General features: G+C 34.6%; 1 non-coding gene across 1 annotated transcript; it reads left to right on the top strand.

Moving 5' to 3' along the window:
• The first annotated feature begins 2,122 nt into the window (after positions 1–2,122).
• On the top strand, positions 2,123–2,196 carry TRNAS-ACU (transfer RNA serine (anticodon ACU)). The gene has a single exon. It is a non-coding gene; the product is annotated as a tRNA-Ser (tRNA).
• Positions 2,197–12,596: the final 10,400 nt, after the last annotated feature.

A 12,596-nucleotide genomic window follows, 5' to 3' on the forward strand; every position in this document is an offset into this window, starting at 1 on the left:
GGAAGCACAATTTAGCAGTGGGTTGCAGAGAAAAAGAAATATGCTGGCAAAAAAATCCAATTGAGTGATTAAACAGCTCTTCATTTTCTGGCTTTATTTTTATGCTAACAAATTTGTTCTCTGAAAAGTGTCCACAAAGCCAAGTCTCTGATTAACACCTTTGTAAGGATGGTTTTTCACCTATTACTAAATTAAACTTGCTTCATTGGAAAGGCAGCAAGATGCATCCTCATTTCAATGTCTACTGAAATAATACAGGTTGACACCAGGAAACATTATCGCCACTGCATCCTTGCTGCTTTCTCATGTGGAAGTCTGTTTAATGTGAAAACAAGGTGATATCTAATTAGCACACAGGTAAGGAATTAAGAAAATCTTTATTTAAGGGTGAAGATGTTTCTCACAAAATCGTTGCCCCAATGCATCATTGAAATTCAAGCTGGAAAGATGATTTTAATATATCACTTGTACATTTTGTATTGCTCTTCTGGTGACAATGTAGTTTGTTTTTGTCAATTACCATTTTAATAATAGGGTAAAGAAAATTAAGTGGATTTTTTAAAGAAAATAATACTTTCAATATACTATTAAAACAAATTAAAATGGTAAAAGTTATTGTACTTTAATGAAAAATAAAAGAGCAAAAATATCAATCCCAGTTTTGGATTACTTTAATTAACAAAAAAATATGCATATAGCAGAGGATAGTTTTAATCTGCCTAACTCTGGGTTATGGGCCCAGCATGCTTCCATTGCAGTACTTTGCTGCACATGTAAGTGCAAGAGATCCTGAAGCACTCACTCATCATGGGAAAGTACCAATGTGTTTCTTCGTTGGTGGATGGAAGAAACATCTTACAAAAACTCTCCAGATTATTGACTTTTTAAAGTTTTTCTAGGAAACGTTTTAGATGAATGCTTATTAGCCTTTGTCAGTATATACTTTTGTAAAGTGTCTCTGTGGCGCAATCAGTTAGTGTAAACGGCTATAAACCAAAAGGTTGGTGGTTCAATCCCACCCAGGGACGTAATTGACCTTGTGATCAGATTTTGGTGATCTTTAAGTAGACAAGTCAACATTTCAAACCCCCTCTTATGGTGTAGGGTACCTGGCCTTCTCTGATGTAATCAGAGTTAGATTTGATTCAGTGATTTTATAAAAACAGCTAGGAAGCACAATTTAGCAGTGGGTTGCAGAGAAAAAGAAATATGCTGGCAAAAAAATCCAATTGAGTGATTAAACAGCTCTTAATTTTCTGGCTTTATTTTTATGCTAACAAATTTGTTCTCTGAAAAGTGTCCACAAAGCCAAGTCTCTGATTAACACATTTGTAGGGATGGTTTTTCACCTATTACTAAATTAAATTTGCTTCATTGGAAAGGCAGCAAGATGCATCCTCATTTCAATGTCTACTGAAATAATACGGGTTGACACCAGGAAACATTAACGCCACTGCATCCTTGCTGCTTTCTCATGTGGAAGTCTGTTTAATGTGAAAACAAGGTGATATCTAATTAGCACACAGGTAAGGAATTAAGAAAATCTTTATTTAAGGGTGAAGATGTTTCTCACAAAATCGTTGCCCCAATGCATCATTGAAATTCAAGCTGGAAAGATGATTTTAATATATCACTTGTACATTTTGTATTGCTCTTCTGGTGACAATGTAGTTTGTTTTTGTCAATTACCCTTTTAATAATAGGGTAAAGAAAATTAAGTGGATTTTTTAAAGAAAACTATACTGTCAATATACTATTAAAACAAATTAAAATGGTAAAAGTTATTGTACTTTAAGTAAAAATAAAAGAGCAAAAATATCAATCCCAGTTTTGATTACTTAAATTAACAAAAAAAATGCATATAGCAAAGGATAGTTTCAATCTGCCTACCTCTGGGTTATGGGCCCAGCATGCTTCCATTGCAGTACTCTGCTGCACATGTAAGTGCAAGAGATTCTGAAGCACTCAGTCATCATGGGAAAGTACCAATGTGTTTCTTCGTTGGTTGATGGAAGAAACATCTTACAAAAACTCTCCAGATTATTGACTTTTTAAAGTTTTTCTAGGAAACGTTCTAGATGTATGCTTATTAGCCTTTGTCAGTATGTACTTTTTGCAAAGTGTCTCTGTGGCGCAATCGGTTAGTGTGTCTGGCTACTAACCAAAAGGTTGGTGGTTCAATCCCACCCAGGGATGTAATTGACCTTGTTATCAGATTTTGGTGATCTTTAAGTAGACAAGTCAAAATTTCAAACCCCCTGTTATGGTGTAGGGTACCTGGCCTTCTCTGATGTAATCAGAGTTAGATTTGATTCATTGATTTTATAAAAACAGCTAGGAAGCACAATTTAGCAGTGGGTTGCAGAGAAAAAGAAATATGCTGGCAAAAAAAAATCCAATTGAGTGATTAAACAGCTCTTCATTTTCTGACTTTATTTTTATGCTAACAAATTTGTTCTCTGAAAAGTGTCCACAAAGCCAAGTCTCTGATTAACACCTTTGTAGGGATGGTTTTTCACCTATTACTAAATTAAACTTGCTTCATTGGAAAGGCAGCAAGATGCATCCTCATTTCAATGTCTACTGAAATAATACAGGTTGACACCAGGAAACATTATCGCCACTGCATCCTTGCTGCTTTCTCATGTGGAAGTCTGTTTAATGTGAAAACAAGGTGATATCTAATTAGCACACAGGTAAGGAATTAAGAAAATCTTTATTTAAGGGTGAAGATGTTTCTCACAAAATCGTTGCCCCAATGCATCATTGAAATTCAAGCTGGAAAGATGATTTTAATATATCACTTGTACATTTTGTATTGCTCTTCTGGTGACAATGTAGTTTGTTTTTGTCAATTACCATTTTAATAATAGGGTAAAGAAAATTAAGTGGATTTTTTAAAGAAAATAATACTTTCAATATACTATTAAAACAAATTAAAATGGTAAAAGTTATTGTACTTTAATGAAAAATAAAAGAGCAAAAATATCAATCCCAGTTTTGGATTACTTTAATTAACAAAAAAATATGCATATAGCAGAGGATAGTTTTAATCTGCCTACCTCTGGGTTATGGGCCCAGCATGCTTCCATTGCAGTACTCTGCTGCACATGTAAGTGCAAGAGATCCTGAAGCACTCAGTCATCATGGGAAAGTACCAATGTGTTTCTTTGTTGGTTGATGGAAGAAACATCTTACAAAAACTCTCCAGATTATTGACTTTTTAAAGTTTTTCTAGGAAACGTTCTAGATGTATGCTTATTAGCCTTTGTCAGTATGCACTTTTTGCAAAGTGTCTCTGTGGCGCAATCAGTTAGTGTGTCCGGCTACTAACCAAAAGGTTGGTGGTTCAGTCCCAACCAGGGACGTAATTGACCTTGTTATCAGATTTTGGTGATCTTTAAGTAGACAAGTCAAAATTTCAAACCCCCTGTTATGGTGTAAGGTACCTGGCCTTCTCTGATGTAATCAGAGTTAGATTTGATTCATTGATTTTATAAAAACAGCTAGGAAGCACAATTTAGCAGTGGGTTGCAGAGAAAAAGAAATATGCTGGCAAAAAAAAATCCAATTGAGTGATTAAACAGCTCTTCATTTTCTGGCTTTATTTTTATGCTAACAAATTTGTTCTCTGAAAAGTGTCCACAAAGCCAAGTCTCTGATTAACACCTTTGTAGGGATGGTTTTTCACCTATTACTAAATTAAACTTGCTTCATTGGAAAGGCAGCAAGATGCATCCTCATTTCAATGTCTACTGAAATAATACAGGTTGACACCAGGAAACATTAACGCCACTGCATCCTTGCTGCTTTCTCATGTAGAAGTCTGTTTAATGTGAAAACAAGGTGATATCTAATTAGCACACAGGTAAGGAATTAAGAAAATCTTTATTTAAGGGTGAAGATGTTTCTCACAAAATCGTTGCCCCAATGCATCATTGAAATTCAAGCTGGAAAGATGATTTTAATATATCACTTGTACATTTTGTATTGCTCTTCTGGTGACAATGTAGTTTGTTTTTGTCAATTACCCTTTTAATAATAGGGTAAAGAAAATTAAGTGGATTTTTTAAAGAAAACTATACTGTCAATATACTATTAAAACAAATTAAAATGGTAAAAGTTATTGTACTTTAAGTAAAAATAAAAGAGCAAAAATATCAATCCCAGTTTTGATTACTTAAATTAACAAAAAAAAATGCATATAGCAAAGGATAGTTTCAATCTGCCTACCTCTGGGTTATGGGCCCAGCATGCTTCCATTGCAGTACTCTGCTGCACATGTAAGTGCAAGAGATCCTGAAGCACTCAGTCATCATGGGAAAGTACCAATGTGTTTCTTCGTTGGTTGATGGAAGAAACATCTTACAAAAACTCTCCAGATTATTGACTTTTTAAAGTTTTTCTAGGAAACGTTCTAGATGTATGCTTATTAGCCTTTGTCAGTATGTACTTTTTGCAAAGTGTCTCTGTGGCGCAATCGGTTAGTGTGTCCGGCTACTAACCAAAAGGTTGGTGGTTCAATCCCACCCAGGGATGTAATTGACCTTGTTATCAGATTTTGGTGATCTTTAAGTAGACAAGTCAAAATTTCAAACCCCCTGTTATGGTGTAGGGTACCTGGCCTTCTCTGATGTAATCAGAGTTAGATTTGATTCATTGATTTTATAAAAACAGCTAGGAAGCACAATTTAGCAGTGGGTTGCAGAGAAAAAGAAATATGCTGGCAAAAAAAAATCCAATTGAGTGATTAAACAGCTCTTCATTTTCTGGCTTTATTTTTATGCTAACAAATTTGTTCTCTGAAAAAAGTCCACAAAGCCAAGTCTCTGATTAACACCTTTGTAGGGATGGTTTTTCACCTATTACTAAATTAAACTTGCTTCATTGGAAAGGCAGCAAGATGCATCCTCATTTCAATGTCTACTGAAATAATACAGGTTGACACCAGGAAACATTAACGCCACTGCATCCTTGCTGCTTTCTCATGTAGAAGTCTGTTTAATGTGAAAACAAGGTGATATCTAATTAGCACACAGGTAAGGAATTAAGAAAATCTGTATTTAAGGGTGAAGATGTTTCTCACAAAATTGTTGCCCCAATGCATCATTGAAATTCAAGCTGGAAAGATGATTTTAATATATCACTTGTACATTTTGTATTGCTCTTCTGGTGACAATGTAGTTTGTTTTTGTCAATTACCCTTTTAATAATAGGGTAAAGAAAATTAAGTGGATTTTTTAAAGAAAACTATACTGTCAATATACTATTAAAACAAATTAAAATGGTAAAAGTTATTGTACTTTAAGTAAAAATAAAAGAGCAAAAATATCAATCCCAGTTTTGATTACTTAAATTAACAAAAAAAATGCATATAGCAAAGGATAGTTTCAATCTGCCTACCTCTGGGTTATGGGCCCAGCATGCTTCCATTGCAGTACACTGCTGCACATGTAAGTGCAAGAGATCCTGAAGCACTCAGTCATCATGGGAAAGTACCAATGTGTTTCTTCGTTGGTTGATGGAAGAAACATCTTACAAAAACTCTCCAGATTATTGACTTTTTAAAGTTTTTCTAGGAAACGTTCTAGATGTATGCTTATTAGCCTTTGTCAGTATGGTCTTTTTGCAAAGTGTCTCTGTGGCGCAATCGGTTAATGTGTCCTGCTACTAACCAAAAGGTTGGTGGTTCAATCCCACCCAGGGACGTAATTGACCTTGTTATCAGATTTTGGTGATCTTTAAGTAGACAAGTCAAAATTTCAAACCCCTTGTTATGGTGTAGGGTACCTGGCCTTCTCTGATGTAATCAGAGTTAGATTTGATTCATTGATTTTATAAAAACAGCTAGGAAGCACAATTTAGCAGTGGGTTGCAGAGAAAAAGAAATATGCTGGCAAAAAAAAAATCCAATTGAGTGATTAAACAGCTCTTCATTTTCTGGCTTTATTTTTATGCTAACAAATTTGTTCTCTGAAAAGTGTCCTCAAAGCCAAGTCTCTGATTAACACCTTTGTAGGGATGGTTTTTCACCTATTACTAAATTAAACTTGCTTCATTGGAAAGGCAGCAAGATGCATCCTCATTTCAATGTCTACTGAAATAATACAGGTTGACACCAGGAAACATTAACGCCACTGCATCCTTGCTGCTTTCTCATGTAGAAGTCTGTTTAATGTGAAAACAAGGTGATATCTAATTAGCACACAGGTAAGGAATTAAGAAAATCTTTATTTAAGGGTGAAGATGTTTCTCACAAAATCGTTGCCCCAATGCATCATTGAAATTCAAGCTGGAAAGATGATTTTAATATATCACTTGTACATTTTGTATTGCTCTTCTGGTGACAATGTAGTTTGTTTTTGTCAATTACCCTTTTAATAATAGGGTAAAGAAAATTAAGTGGATTTTTTAAAGAAAACTATACTGTCAATATACTATTAAAACAAATTAAAATGGTAAAAGTTATTGTACTTTAAGTAAAAATAAAAGAGCAAAAATATCAATCCCAGTTTTGATTACTTAAATTAACAAAAAAAAAAAAGCATATAGCAAAGGATAGTTTCAATCTGCCTACCTCTGGGTTATGGGCCCAGCATGCTTCCATTGCAGTACTCTGCTGCACATGTAAGTGCAAGAGATCCTGAAGCACTCACTCATCATGGGAAAGTACCAATGTGTTTCTTCATTGGTTGATGGAAGAAACATCTTACAAAAACTCTCCAGATTATTGACTTTTTAAAGTTTTTCAAGGAAACGTTCTAGATGTATGCTTATTAGACTTTGTCAGTATGTACTTTTTGCAAAGTGTCTCTGTGGCGCAATCGGTTAGTGTGTCCGGCTACTAACCAAAAGGTTGGTGGTTCAATCCCAACCAGGGACGTAATTGACCTTGTTATCAGATTTTGGTGATCTTTAAGTAGACAAGACAAAATTTCAAACCCCCTGTTATGGTGTAGGGTACCTGGCCTTCTCTGATGTAATCAGAGTTAGATTTGATTCAGTGATTTTATAAAATTAGCTAGGAAGCACAATTTAGCAGTGGGTTGCAGAGAAAAAGAAATATGCTGGCAAAAAAAATCCAATTGAGTGATTAAACAGCTCTTCATTTTCTGGCTTTATTTTTATGCTAACAAATTTGTTCTCTGAAAAGTGTCCACAAAGCCAAGTCTCTGATTAACACCTTTGTAGGGATGGTTTTTCACCTATTACTAAATTAAACTTGCTTCATTGGAAAGGCAGCAAGATGCATCCTCAATTCAATGTCTACTGAAATAATACAGGTTGACACCAGGAAACATTAACGCCACTGTATCCTTGCTGCTTTCTCATGTGGAAGTCTGTTTAATGTGAAAACAAGGTGATATCTAATTAGCACACAGGTAAGGAATTAAGAAAATCTTTATTTAAGGGTGAAGATGTTTCTCACAAAATCGTTGCCCCAATGCATCATTGAAATTCAAGCTGGAAAGATGATTTTAATATATCACTTGTACATTTTGTATTGCTCTTCTGGTGACAATGTAGTTTGTTTTTGTCAATTACCATTTTAATAATAGGGTAAAGAATATTAAGTGGATTTTTGAAAGAAAACAATACTGTCAATATACTATTAAAACAAATTAAAATGGTAAAAGTTATTGTACTTTAAGTAAAAATAAAAGAGCCAAAATATCAATCCCAGTTTTGGATTACTTTAATTAACAAAAAAAAATGCATATAGCAGAGGATAGTTTCAATCTGCCTACCGCTGGGTTATGGGCCCAGCATGCTTCCATTGCTGTACTCTGCTGCACATGTAAGTGCAAGAGATCCTGAAGCACTCACTCATCATGGGAAAGTACCAATGTGTTTCTTCGTTGGTTGATGGAAGAAACATTTTACAAAAACTCTCCAGATTATTGACTTTTTAAAGTTTTTCTAGGAAACGTTTTAGATGAATGCTTATTAGCCTTTGTCAGTATATACTTTTGCAAAGTGTCTTTGTGGCGCAATCAGTTAGTGTGCACGGCTAATAACCAGAAGGTTGGTGGTTCAATCCCACCCAGGGACGTAATTGACCTTGTTATCAGATTTTGGTGATCTTTAAGTAGACAAGTAAAAATTTCAAATCCCCCTGTTCTGGTGTAGGGTACCTGGCCTTCTCTGATGTAATCAGAGTTAGATTTGATTCAGTGATTTTATAAAAACAGCTAGGAAGCACAATTTAGCAGTGGGTTGCAGAGAAAAAGAAATATGCTGGCAAAAAAAATCCAATTGAGTGATTAAACAGCTCTTAATTTTCTGGCTTTATTTTTATGCTAACAAATTTGTTCTCTGAAAAGTGTCCACAAAGCCAAGTCTCTGATTAACACCTTTGTAAGGATGGTTTTTAACCTATTACTAAATTAAACTTGCTTCATTGGAAAGGCAGCAAGATGCATCCTCATTTCAATGTCTACTGAAATAATACAGGTTGACACCAGGAAACATTAACGCCACTGCATCCTTGCTGCTTTCTCATGTGGAAGTCTGTTTAATGTGAAAACAAGGTGATATCTAATTAGCACACAGGTAAGGAATTAAGAAAATCTTTATTTAAGGGTGAAAATGTTTCTCACAAAATCGTTGCCCCAATGCATCATTGAAATTCAAGCTGGAAAGATGATTTTAATATATCACTTGTACATTTTGTATTGCTCTTCTGGTGACAATGTAGTTTGTTTTTGTCAATTACCATTTTAATATTAGGGTAAAGAAAATTAAGTGGATTTTTGAAAGAAAACAATACTGTCAATATACTATTAAAACAAATTAAAATGGTAAAAGTTATTGTACTGTAAGTAAAAATAAAAGAGCCAACATATCAATCCCAGTTTTGGATTACTTTAATTGACAAAAAAAAATGCATATAGCAGAGGATAGTTTCAATCTGCCTACCTCTGGGTTATGTGCCCAGCATGCTTCCATTGCTGTACTCTGCTGCACATGTAAGTGCAATAGATCCTGAAGCACTCACTCATGATGGGAAAGTACCAATGTGTTTCTTCGTTGGTTGATGGAAGAAACATCTTACAAAAACTCTCCAGATTATTGACTTTTTAAAGTTTTTCTAGGAAACGTTTTAGATGAATGCTTATTAGCCTTTGTCAGTATGTACTTTTGCAAAGTGTCTCTGTGGCGCAATCAGTTAGTGTGTATGGTTATTAACCAAAAGGTTGGTGGTTCAATCCCACCCAGGGACGTAATTGACCTTGTTATCAGATTTTGGTGATCTTTAAGTAGACAAGTCAAAATTTCAATCCCCCTCTTATGGTGTAGGGTACCTGGCCTTCTCTGATGTAATCAGAGTTAGATTTGATTCAGTGATTTTATAAAAACAGCTAGGAAGCACAATTTAGCAGTGGGTTACAGAGAAAAAGAAATATGCTGGCAAAAAAATCCAATTGAGTGATTAAACAGCTCTTCATTTTCTGGCTTTATTTTTATGCTAACAAATTTGTTCTCTGAAAAGTGTCCACAAAGCCAAGTCTCTGATTAACACCTTTGTAAGGATGGTTTTTCACCTATTACTAAATTAAACTTGCTTCATTGGAAAGGCAGCAAGATGCATCCTCATTTCAATGTCTACTGAAATAATACAGGTTGACACCAGGAAACATTAACGCCACGTGGAAGTCTGTTTAATGTGAAAACAAGGTGATATCTAATTAGCACACAGGTAAGGAATTAAGAAAATCTTTATTTAAGGGTGAAAATGTTTCTCACAAAATCGTTGCCCCAATGCATCATTGAAATTCAAGCTGGAAAGATGATTTTAATATATCACTTGTACATTTTGTATTGCTCTTCTGGTGACAATGTAGTTTGTTTTTGTCAATTACCATTTTAATAATAGGGTAAAGAAAATTAAGTGGATTTTTAAAAGAAAACAATACTTTCAATATACTATTAAAACAAATTAAAATGGTAAAAGTTATTGTACTTTAATGAAAAATAAAAGAGCAAAAATATCAATCCCAGTTTTGGATTACTTTAATTAACAAAAAAAATGCATATAGCAGAGGATAGTTTTAATCTGCCTACCTCTGGGTTATGGGCCCAGCATGCTTCCATTGCAGTACTCTGCTGCACATGTAAGTGCAAGAGATCCTGAAGCACTCACTCATCATGGGAAAGTACCAATGTGTTTCTTCGTTGGTGGATGGAAGAAACATCTTACAAAAACTCTCCAGATTATTGACTTTTTAAAGTTTTTCTAGGAAACGTTTTAGATGAATGCTTATTAGCCTTTGTCAGTATGTACTTTTGCAAAGTGTCTCTGTGGCGCAATCAGTTAGTGTGTACGGCTATAAACCAAAAGGTTGGTGGTTCAATCCCACCCAGGGACGTAATTGACCTTGTTATCAGATTTTGGTGATCTTTAAGTAGACAAGTCAAAATTTCAAATCCCCTCTTATGGTGTAGGGTACCTGGCCTTCTCTGATGTAATCAGAGTTAGATTTGATTCAGTGATTTTATAAAAACAGCTAGGAAGCACAATTTAGCAGTGGGTTGCAGAGAAAAAGAAATATGCTGGCAAAAAAATCCATTTGAGTGATTAAACAGCTCTTCATTTTCTGGCTTTATTTTTATGCTAACAAATATGTTCTCTGAAAAGTGTCCACAAAGCCAAGTCTCTGATGAACACCTTTGTAAGGATGGTTTTTCACCTATTACTAAATTAAACTTGCTTCATTGGAAAGGCAGCAAGATGCATCCTCATTTCAATGTCTACTGAAATAATACAGGTTGACACCAGGAAACATTAACGCCAATGCATCCTTGCTGCTTTCTCATGTGGAAGACTGTTTAATGTGAAAACAAGGTGATATCTAATTAGCACACAGGTAAGGAATTAAGAAAATCTTTATTTAAGGGTGAAGATGTTTCTCACAAAATCGTTGCCCCAATGCATCATTGAAATTCAAGCTGGAAAGATGATTTTAATATATCACTTGTACATTTTGTATTGCTCTTCTGGTGACAATGTAGTTTGTTTTTGTCAATTACCATTTTAATAATAGGGTAAAGAAAATTAAGTGGATTTTTGAAAGAAAACAATACTGTCAATATACTATTAAAACAAATTAAAATGGTAAAAGTTATTGTACTTTAAGTAAACATAAAATAGCTAACATATCAATCCCAGTTTTGGATTACTTTAACAAAAAAAATGCATATAGCAGAGGATAGTTTCAATCTGCCTACCTCTGGGTAATGGGCCCAGCATGCTTCCATTGCAGTACTCTGCTGCACATGTAAGTGCAAGAGATCCTGAAGCACTCACTCATCATGGGAAAGTACCAATGTGTTTCTTCGTTGGTTGATTTAAGAAAATTCTTACAAAAACTCTCCAGATTATTGACTTTTTAAAGTTTTTCTAGGAAACGTTCTAGATTAATACTTATTAGCCTTTGTCAGTATGTAGTTTTTGCAAAGTATCTCTGTGGCGCAATCGGTTAGTGTGTCTGGCTACTAACAAAAAGGTTGGTGGTTCAATCCCACCCAGGGACATGATTGACCTTGTGATCAGGTTTTGGTGATATTTAAGTAGACAAGTCAAATTTTCAAACCCCCTCTTATGGTGTAGGGTACCTGGCCTTCTCTGATGTAATCAGAGTTAGATTTGATTCAGTGATTTTATAAAAACAGCTAGGAAGCACAATTTAGCAGTGGGTTGCAGAGAAAAAGAAATATGCTGGCAAAAAATCCAATTGAGTGATTAAACAGCTCTTCATTTTCTGGCTTTATTTTTATGCTAACAAATTTGTTCTCTGAAAAGTGTCCACAAAGCCAAGTCTCTGATTAACACCTTTGTAAGGATGGTTTTTCACCTATTACTAAATTAAACTTGCTTCATTGGAAAGGCAGCAAGATGCATCCTCATTTCAATGTCTACTGAAATAATACAGGTTGACACCAGGAAACATTAACGCCACTGCATCCTTGCTGCTTTCTCAAGTGGAAGTCTGTTTAATGTGAAAACAAGGTGATATCTAATTAGCACACAGGTAAGGAATTAAGAAAATCTTTATTTAAGGGTGAAAATGTTTCTCACAAAATCGTTGCCCCAATGCATCATTGAAATTCAAGCTGGAAAGATGATTTTAATATATCACTTGTACATTTTGTATTGCTCTTTTGGTGACAATGTAGTTTGTTTTAGTCAACTACCATTTTAATAATAGGGTAAAGAAAATTAAGTGGATTTTTAAAAGAAAACAATACTTTCAATATACTATTAAAACAAATTAAAATGGTAAAAGTTATTGTACTTTAATGAAAAATAAAAGAGCAAAAATATCAATCCCAGTTTTGGATTACTTTAATTAACAAAAAAAATGCATATAGCAGAGGATAGTTTTAATCTGCCTACCTCTGGGTTATGGGCCCAGCATGCTTCCATTGCAGTACTCTGCTGCACATGTAAGTGCAAGAGATCCTGAAGCACTCACTCATCATGGGAAAGTACCAATGTGTTTCTTCGTTGGTGGATGGAAGAAACATCTTACAAAAACTCTCCAGATTATTGACTTTTTAAAGTTTTTCTAGGAAACGTTTTAGATGAATGCTTA

Source organism: Pseudophryne corroboree, chromosome 8 (genome assembly GCF_028390025.1).
Source record: "Pseudophryne corroboree isolate aPseCor3 chromosome 8, aPseCor3.hap2, whole genome shotgun sequence".
Taxonomy (NCBI): Eukaryota; Metazoa; Chordata; class Amphibia; order Anura; family Myobatrachidae; genus Pseudophryne; species Pseudophryne corroboree.